The sequence below is a fragment of the Neomonachus schauinslandi genome, chromosome 1 (genome assembly GCF_002201575.2).
Source record: "Neomonachus schauinslandi chromosome 1, ASM220157v2, whole genome shotgun sequence".
NCBI lineage: Eukaryota > Metazoa > Chordata > Mammalia > Carnivora > Phocidae > Neomonachus > Neomonachus schauinslandi.
This window is the reverse complement of record NC_058403.1, coordinates 3,043,036-3,050,782: the sequence shown is the minus strand read 5'-3', so window position 1 is coordinate 3,050,782 and position 7,747 is coordinate 3,043,036. Positions and strand designations below refer to the sequence as shown.

At 43.9% G+C, this 7,747-nt stretch overlaps 1 protein-coding gene across 1 annotated transcript in view; it reads left to right on the top strand.

Annotated features, from left to right (window-relative positions):
- The first annotated feature begins 419 nt into the window (after window positions 1–419).
- Window positions 420–7,747, top strand: part of PKNOX1 (PBX/knotted 1 homeobox 1) — a 47,314-nt gene continuing 39,986 nt past the window's right edge. The window contains exon 1 of the mRNA XM_044913337.1: window positions 420–478. The gene's annotated coding sequence lies outside the window, so the exon portion shown is untranslated. The remainder of the gene's footprint in view (window positions 479–7,747) is intronic.

Here is a 7,747-nt window from a genome sequence, read left to right as displayed (position 1 = left end):
ACCGAGAGAGCGCGTGGTTGGCGGGTACAGTGTACTTGCAGAGTAGCGCCAAAACCCAGTTTCACCAGCACTTTGCAGGAATTGATGGAGTTCAGAGAATTTTGTAAAAGCATCAAAATTGCAAAGTTTTGTGCATTTTTGGTGCTTCAAGCGCTGGCAAGTCTAATGTCTTATTTATTCTGTTCCATTGGCCTGTTAATTTGTTCTTGTGCCATTGCCCATGTTTGGTTGTTACTGTGGCCTCGTAGGATATTTTGGAAGTTGGTATTTCTTAAACCTTTCAAGAGTAATTTAGCTATTCATGGACCTTTATTCTCCCATATGCATTTTAGAATAGGCCGAGTTTCTCAAAAACGACAGGAGTCTTGATTGGGATTGCAGCGCCATGACTTACAGATAATGACGTGCCAAGAACAACGGTAGGCTGTCCGTGAACTAGCAGAAGGAGAGGCAGCCCAGCGAAGCCGGCGGGGACAAGGTTAGTCTGCACAAACTGGGGGCATTTCTTACCCAGCAGTCCAGCAGAAAGAACAGTAGCGAGAAAACCCACAAGATATTTAGGGATAAATCTAACCAAGAATACGGTGGGCCTCCACGGAGACCATCAAACTTCATAGGGGATGCGGGAGGGGGCCCCATGCTCTTAGATGGGGTGACCTGGTACTAGAGAGATGTCTCCCATCCAAGTACTAACCAGGCCTGACCCTGCTTAGTAGAGAGATGTCTCATCTCCCAAGATGAATCCATAAATACATTTCTGACATTGTTATAAAGTCGTGTCTTGACAGCGGGGACCTTGTTTTGTTTGCATCTCCATCCCCAGCATTTAGAACACAGAGATGACCTGTGGTAAATATTGGTGGACTGAATGAATGCACAGCAAATGTGTGCCTCCCTTTCCACTGGACAGTTGCTGGGAGCCCTTTCCAGGCCACTCTTGGATGTAACCATCCTGTTAATGATTGATGACGGGTGACTATAATTGACTTCACCATTCCCCTGTGGATGACATATAGGTTCTGTTTCCATTTTTTATCAAGGTGGCTAAAAAACATTGTTAGCATCCAGCTTTTCTTGCTGTGAGTTTTTAATGCCCTTTGAAGTGAGGCTTTTGAGCATAGAAAAGATTATTTGAGATTATTTTATTTTATTTTTTAGATTTTATATATTTATTTGAGAGAGAGAGAACAAGCAGGGGCAGGGGGAGAAACAGACTCCCCACTGAGTGGAGAGTCCGATGCGGGGCTTGATCCCAGAACCCCGAGATCATGACCTGAGCCGAAGGCAGCCGCTCAACCGACTGAGCCACCCAGGCGCCCTTGAGAGATTTTTTTTTTTTTTTAAAGATTTATTTATTTGACACAGAGAGACAGCCAGAGAGGAAACACAAGCAGGGGGAATGGAAGAGGGAGAAGCAGGCTCCCGGCCGAGCAGGGAGCCCGATGCGGGGCTCGATCCCAGGACCCTGGGATCATGACCCGAGCCGAAGGCAGACGCTTAACGACTGAGCCACCCAGGCGCCCCGAGAGATTATTTTAAATTGACATTTTTTAGGCCACAAAGTTATGGGCCTGTTCTTTTCTTACAGTTTTATGTGGACTTTACAAATTTTATTATTCTCTGTATAACTTGGTAAATTTTAACCTTCACTTTAAGGTAAACTTTGATCAACTCAAGATGATCAGACTATATCAGTTTAAAAAAATTTTTATTTGTTTATTTGACAGAGAGAGAACAAGCAAGGGGAGCAGCAGAGGGAGAAGCAGGCTCCCTGCTGAACAGGGAGCCCAATGCGGGGCTTGATCCCAGGACCCCGGGATCATAACCTGAGCCGAAGGCAGACGCTTAACGACTGAGCCACCCAGGCTCCCCTAATACTTTTTTAAAAAAAGATGTATTTATTTTGGAGAGAAAGAGCACAAGCGGGGGTGGGGGAGGGACAGAGGAGGGAGAGAAAGAGAGAGAGAGAATTTCAAGCACACTTCCCCCTGAGCATGGAGCCCCACATGGGGCTCGATCTCACAACCCTGAGATCGTGACCTGAGCTGAAACCAAGAGTTGGATGCTGAACCGACTGAGCCACCAGGTGCCCTCCTAGTTTTTATTCTTAAGTGTATTAAATTTAATTGTCATTTTAAACACCTGGAATATCTTACCAAACAAAACCTTTCCAATTAGATCTCATAATTTAAAATTACTTACGTAATGAATCTCAAGTTCTTTCCAAACCCGTCTACCAGGAAGTGTGCATTGCAGAGTCAAGAACTTGGTTTTGCTCACTGCTGTATTCCCAGGACCTAGAAGAGTGCCTAGCAATTGATAAACTTGCACAGATAAAGAATGTTTATGGTCTCTGTAAATTTCTCTCTTATACCTTTTCACTAAAAAAAAAAAATCATGTCTAAATTCAGAAGCTTAATTATACATTTTGTTTATTTTTTAAAGATTATTTATTTGAGAGGGAGAGAGAAAATGGGGGGAGCAGTAGAGGGAGAGAATCTTCAGACTCTCCGCTGAGCGGGGAGCCCAATGTGGGGCTTGATCCCAGGGCCCTGAGATCATGACCTGAGCCAAAACCAAGAGTTGGATAATGAACCAACTGAGCCACCCAAGTGCCCCAATTATACATTTTAAATTTAGAGTCAAGGCTAAAATGTAAGATTAATTTGCCAAATTTTCTTAAATACTACAAACACCTTAAAGGTCAAATACATAGTTTATTCTGAAGCTTAACATAAAAATATTAAAATCTAAATCTTCCCCAGGGCTTAATGCCACCCCTAAGGCAATCATTAAATCCTCTCAGACAGGTGCGCCTGGGTGACTCGGTTGGTTAAGCGTCTGCCTTCGGCTCAGGTCATGATCCCGGGGTCCTGGGATCAAGCCCCACATCGGGCTCACTGCTCAGCTGGGAGCCTGCTTCTCCCTCTCCCTCTGCTACTCCCCCTGCTTTTGTGCGTGCTCTCTCTCTGTCAAATAAATAAATCTTTAAAAAAATAAATAAACCGTCTCAGAGAAGCAAGAGTTTCCTTGTGGGGGACCCACATTGGCTGGGGGGTCGTGGCAGGGGTGATGAGAGACAGGCCCTGCCCTGTTAGGGCCTCTGCCTGCCCTCCACCCCCCATGCAAGGCTTCCCAGCCCATGGGAGCCTTCCCTGATTATACCTCTCTGAGCACAAGAGACTTCACCAGTCAGTGGGATTGAACCAGTCCGTTAGTATCTGTTCTTTTCTGAAAAACTAAACTTCTTCCCATCTGCCTGGACAGGAAGGCATAAAAACATTAAAATGCCTGCCTATTGGATTTGGGCCACATTTCGTACTTTGATCTGCTTTTAAGGTCACAACACCTACATTATAGTCTTAGGTTGATTTTGACAAGAGTGTAACATTTTTTTTTATGGCAAATTGTACATGGTGGTCAAATTGCTCTTCAGACTAGTCACTGTTTCTGAGTCTCAGGACTCCTTCAGGGTTCCAGGTTTCACTTCATCTCTGCCAGCTAAGTGTGAGACTCTTGTTTAAATTTAATATTTAAAAATTTATATTTCTTCAATTACTGGTGAGTTTTAATATTTCTGTACATGAGGATCAGAAAATAGTGTTTTCTTCCTCTGTATTAGTCTGGCTAGAACTCTTGAAAAGGTGCCAAAGTGACAACTTCAGTACATGATGTATCCTTTTTTTATTGGATGAAACGTGTAGAAATAAAACAGACAAAAACTACGCCCAACCCTTCAACACCACGGTATTATAAGTGCGTTGGGTTGACAATTCTTCGAGCTCCGTGTGATGTTAAAAAGTTAAGTTAGCACTGTTTGAGTTTGAACATAATAGGAACTTATTTTTCTATGTAATGGAGGGAAGAAATAGGGATTAATTGATTGTTTCTAAATCTCGTATTAGCCTTGGTTTTTACATGATGCCTGACAAAACAGTTTTTGATAAAGATGAGCTTGCTGACTGCTCATCCTTGGGTTGGATGTTTTTAGTTTATTTCCCAGTTAATGCTAGATTTCCCTTAGGTGCTCAGACTGTGACTTGTGCCTGGCTTGGCTGGCAGCCTGGAGGGCTTGCATCTGAGCAGGTGGACGGAGGCCTCCTCCTGAGCCCCAGAAGTCATGCAGGGTGAACCCGGTGAATGCTGCTGGGAGCTGTTTGCCTGCCTGCCTGCCTGCAGGTAGCAGTCAGCGTTCCTACGCGAGGTGGTGGAGCATTGTGTTGGGGAGTGGAATTTGGAGAGGGGCTCCTCAAGTTAGGAGTAACACATTTGCAGATGACCCCTCCATGGGCTGGTGCTGCTTTTGGGGCTCCGCCACCCCTTTCAGCCTCATAGCCAATGGCGCCACCTGCTGGCACTTCCCTCCAGCTCTTTGGTGTCCTGTCCTGTAGGAATGTTGGTCACCTTCCTACTCTGCCCTTGTTTTTTTTTTTTTTAAAGATTTTATTTATTTGAGGGAGAGAGAATGAGAGACAGAGAGCATGAGAGGGAGGAGGGTCAGAGGGAGAAGCAGACTCCCTGCCGAGCAGGGAGCCCGATGCGGGACTCGATCCCGGGACTCCAGGATCATGACCTGAGCCGAAGGCAGTCGCTTAACCAACTGAGCCACCCAGGCGCCCTCTGCCCCTGTTTTTACTCAATAGTATGTGTTAGTTATAGAGTTACCTCCACCCCCCGGCCCTTTTTTAAAAATTCCTTGCATGGGGGCGCCTGGGTGGCTCAGTCGTTAAGCGTCTGCCTTCGGCTCAGGTCATGATCCCAGGGTCCTGGGATCGAGCCCCACATCGGGCTCCCTGCCCTGTGGGAAGCCTGCTTCTCCCTCTCCCACTCCGCCAGCTTGTGTTCCCTCTCTCACTGTGTCTCTCTCTGTCAAAAAATAAATAAAAATCTTTAAAAAAAAAAAAATTCCTTGCATGGTATTCTATTGTAGAGGAAGCACATGTTTTCAAAGCATTTGGCACAAATGTCAAATTTTCCATTTAGAATGATTGTAGTAATTATGTGGTTTTAACCAGTTTTGATTGAGAGAAGGACTGCAAATCCATATGTTTTTTAGGGGCACCTGGGTGGCTCAGTCGGTTAAGCGTCTGCCTTCGGCTCAGGTCATGATCCCAGGGTCCTGGGATCAAGCCCCATGTCAGGCTCCCTGCTCAGCGGGGAGCCTGCTTCTCCCTCTCCCTCTGCCGCTCCCTCTGCTTATGTGCTCTCCCTGTCAAATAAATAAATAAAATCTTTTTAAAAAAATCCATGTTTTTGAACAAAATTCTGATTTTCCCCCAATATTTATTATGAACACTTTGAGACAAAAAGTTTGAAAGCGTAGAACGTAGATCCCCTACCACGTGGACTCCAACAGTTGTTGACTCTGGCCACACTTTGTTTAGCTGTGTCTGTGTGCCTGTTGACCATTTGAAATAAGTTCTGGTATTGCAACCACACCCCAAAACATCGCAGCCCTTGCTCCTCAAAACAGAGATGTTTCGTACAAGTGAGTAGCACTGCCATGTGGGGAGCAACCCTCAGTCTCTCACATCGCTCCTGTCCACTCCATGTGGCCCCCCCCAGAGCCCCTACACTGCCTCTTGCAGCTTGTAATGTGCTCATTTGGTCGTTCCTCCTTTACTTTCTTTGAACCCAGGAGAGACCCTCATCTTTTTTATAACCCTGGAAGTGTTAAACTTTTAAAAACTTCTTGCTTTGAATTTCAGTCTTATAGAGACGTTGCAAAAATTATACAAAGATTTCCCATATACCTTCCCCAGAGTTAACATTTTACCAAATTTATGCCCCCCCGTTTCCCCATGTGTGTGCACGCGTGTGTGCATATGCATATTCACGTATGTGTGCACGTAGACTTGAGAGAGTAAGTTATAGACATGACGCCCCTGTTAGGCTAAATACTTCAGTATGCATTTCAAAGCAAGGATGTAGTCTTAATTAACCATAGCACAGTTATCAAAATTAGGAAAGTAACTGATAAAATACTCTTATCCACTCTGACTTTATGTAAATTTTGCCAGTTGTCTCACTAATGAGCTTTAAAGCAAAAAGGAAATAACATTTTTGGGGCTCAGGACCCAGTTCAGGATCACACATATTTACCTGTCACTTCCCTTTCTGGAGAGGTCCATCAGCCTCTCTCATGTAGACACTTTGGAAGCTTGCTGGCCAGTTACTTTGTAGATTGCCCCTCAATTTTGGTTTGTGAGTATAGCCTCAGGATTGGGCAGGACTACTCAGAAGTTTTATCTGTCCTTTCTGGGAGGGCTGTGATGTTCTTTGTCTCATTACCGATTATGTGAATTTTCACCATTTGGTTAGGATGTTTTTTTGCCAGGTCTCTTCATTGTGAAGCTACTGTTTTCCCTTATAATTAGCAGTATCTTGTGATAGGTATTCGGAGACCATGTGCATTTCCTATTTCTCACACCTAGTATTGGCCTCCATGATGGTTCTTACCTGAAGGAGCGATTACTGTCCCTGGTCCTCGTTGCCAGTGATCGAATTGCATCTGCCTCTACACATTGGTTGGAACTCTGCTATAATTTAGAGCTTTCCGTTTCCCCCAATATTTATTCATGTATGTGTGTATATCAATATGGACTCACGATTCCTTTTTTTGTTTTTATTTTCAGTCACCCAGTGCTCATCATGACAGGTACACTCCCTAATCTCCATACCCTGTTTCCCCCATCCCCTTACCCGCCTCCCCTGTGATGACCATTGGTTTGTTCTCTGTAGTTAAGAGTCTGTTTCTTGGTTTGCCTCCCTCTCTCTCCTTCTCTTTGCTTGTGTCTTAAGTTCCACATATGAGTGAAATCATACGGTATTTGTCTTTTTCTGACTGAGTTATTTCACTTAACATAATACTCTCTAGCTCGATCCATGTTGTTGCAAATAGCAAGATTTCATTCTTTTTTATGGCTGAGTAATAATCCATTCCACACACACACGCGCGCGCGCGCACACACCACATCTTCTTTACGCATTCATCAGTCAGTGGACATTTGGGCTGCTTCCGTATCTTGGCTATTGTAGATAATGCTGCTATAAACATAGGGGTACATGTATCCCTTCAAATTAGTGGGTTTTTAAAAATTTTTCGTTTTACTTTTTTTAAAATTTAACTTCAATTAATACATAGTGTATTATTAGTTTCAGAGGTAGAGTTTAGTGATTCATCAGTTGTATGTAACACCCAGTACTCATTACATCACATGCCCTCCTTGATGCCCATCACCCAGTTACCCCATCCCCCCACCGCCCTCCCCTCCAGCAACCCTCAGTTTGTTTCCTATGATTAAGAGTCTCTTATGGTTTGTCTCCTTCTCTGATTTCTTCTTGTTTTATTTCCACCCCCTTCCTCTATGCTCCTCTGTTTTGTTTCTTAAATTCCACATATGAGTTAGATCGTATGATAATTGTCTCTCTGATTGACTTATTTCGCGTAGCATAATACCCTCTAGTTCCATCCACATTGTTGTGAATGCAAGATTTCATATTTTTGATGGCTGAGTAGTATTTCCTTGTATATATGAACCACATCTTCTTTATCCATTCGTGTTGATGGACATCTGGGCTCTTTCCACAGTTTGGCTATTGTGGACATTGCTGCTATAAACATCGGGGTGCAGGTGCCCCTTTGGATCACTACATTTGTATCTTTGGGGTAAATACCGACCAATTGCTGGGTCATAGGGTAGCTCTGTTTCCAACTTTTTTTTTTTTTTTTTTTTTTTTTTTTTTT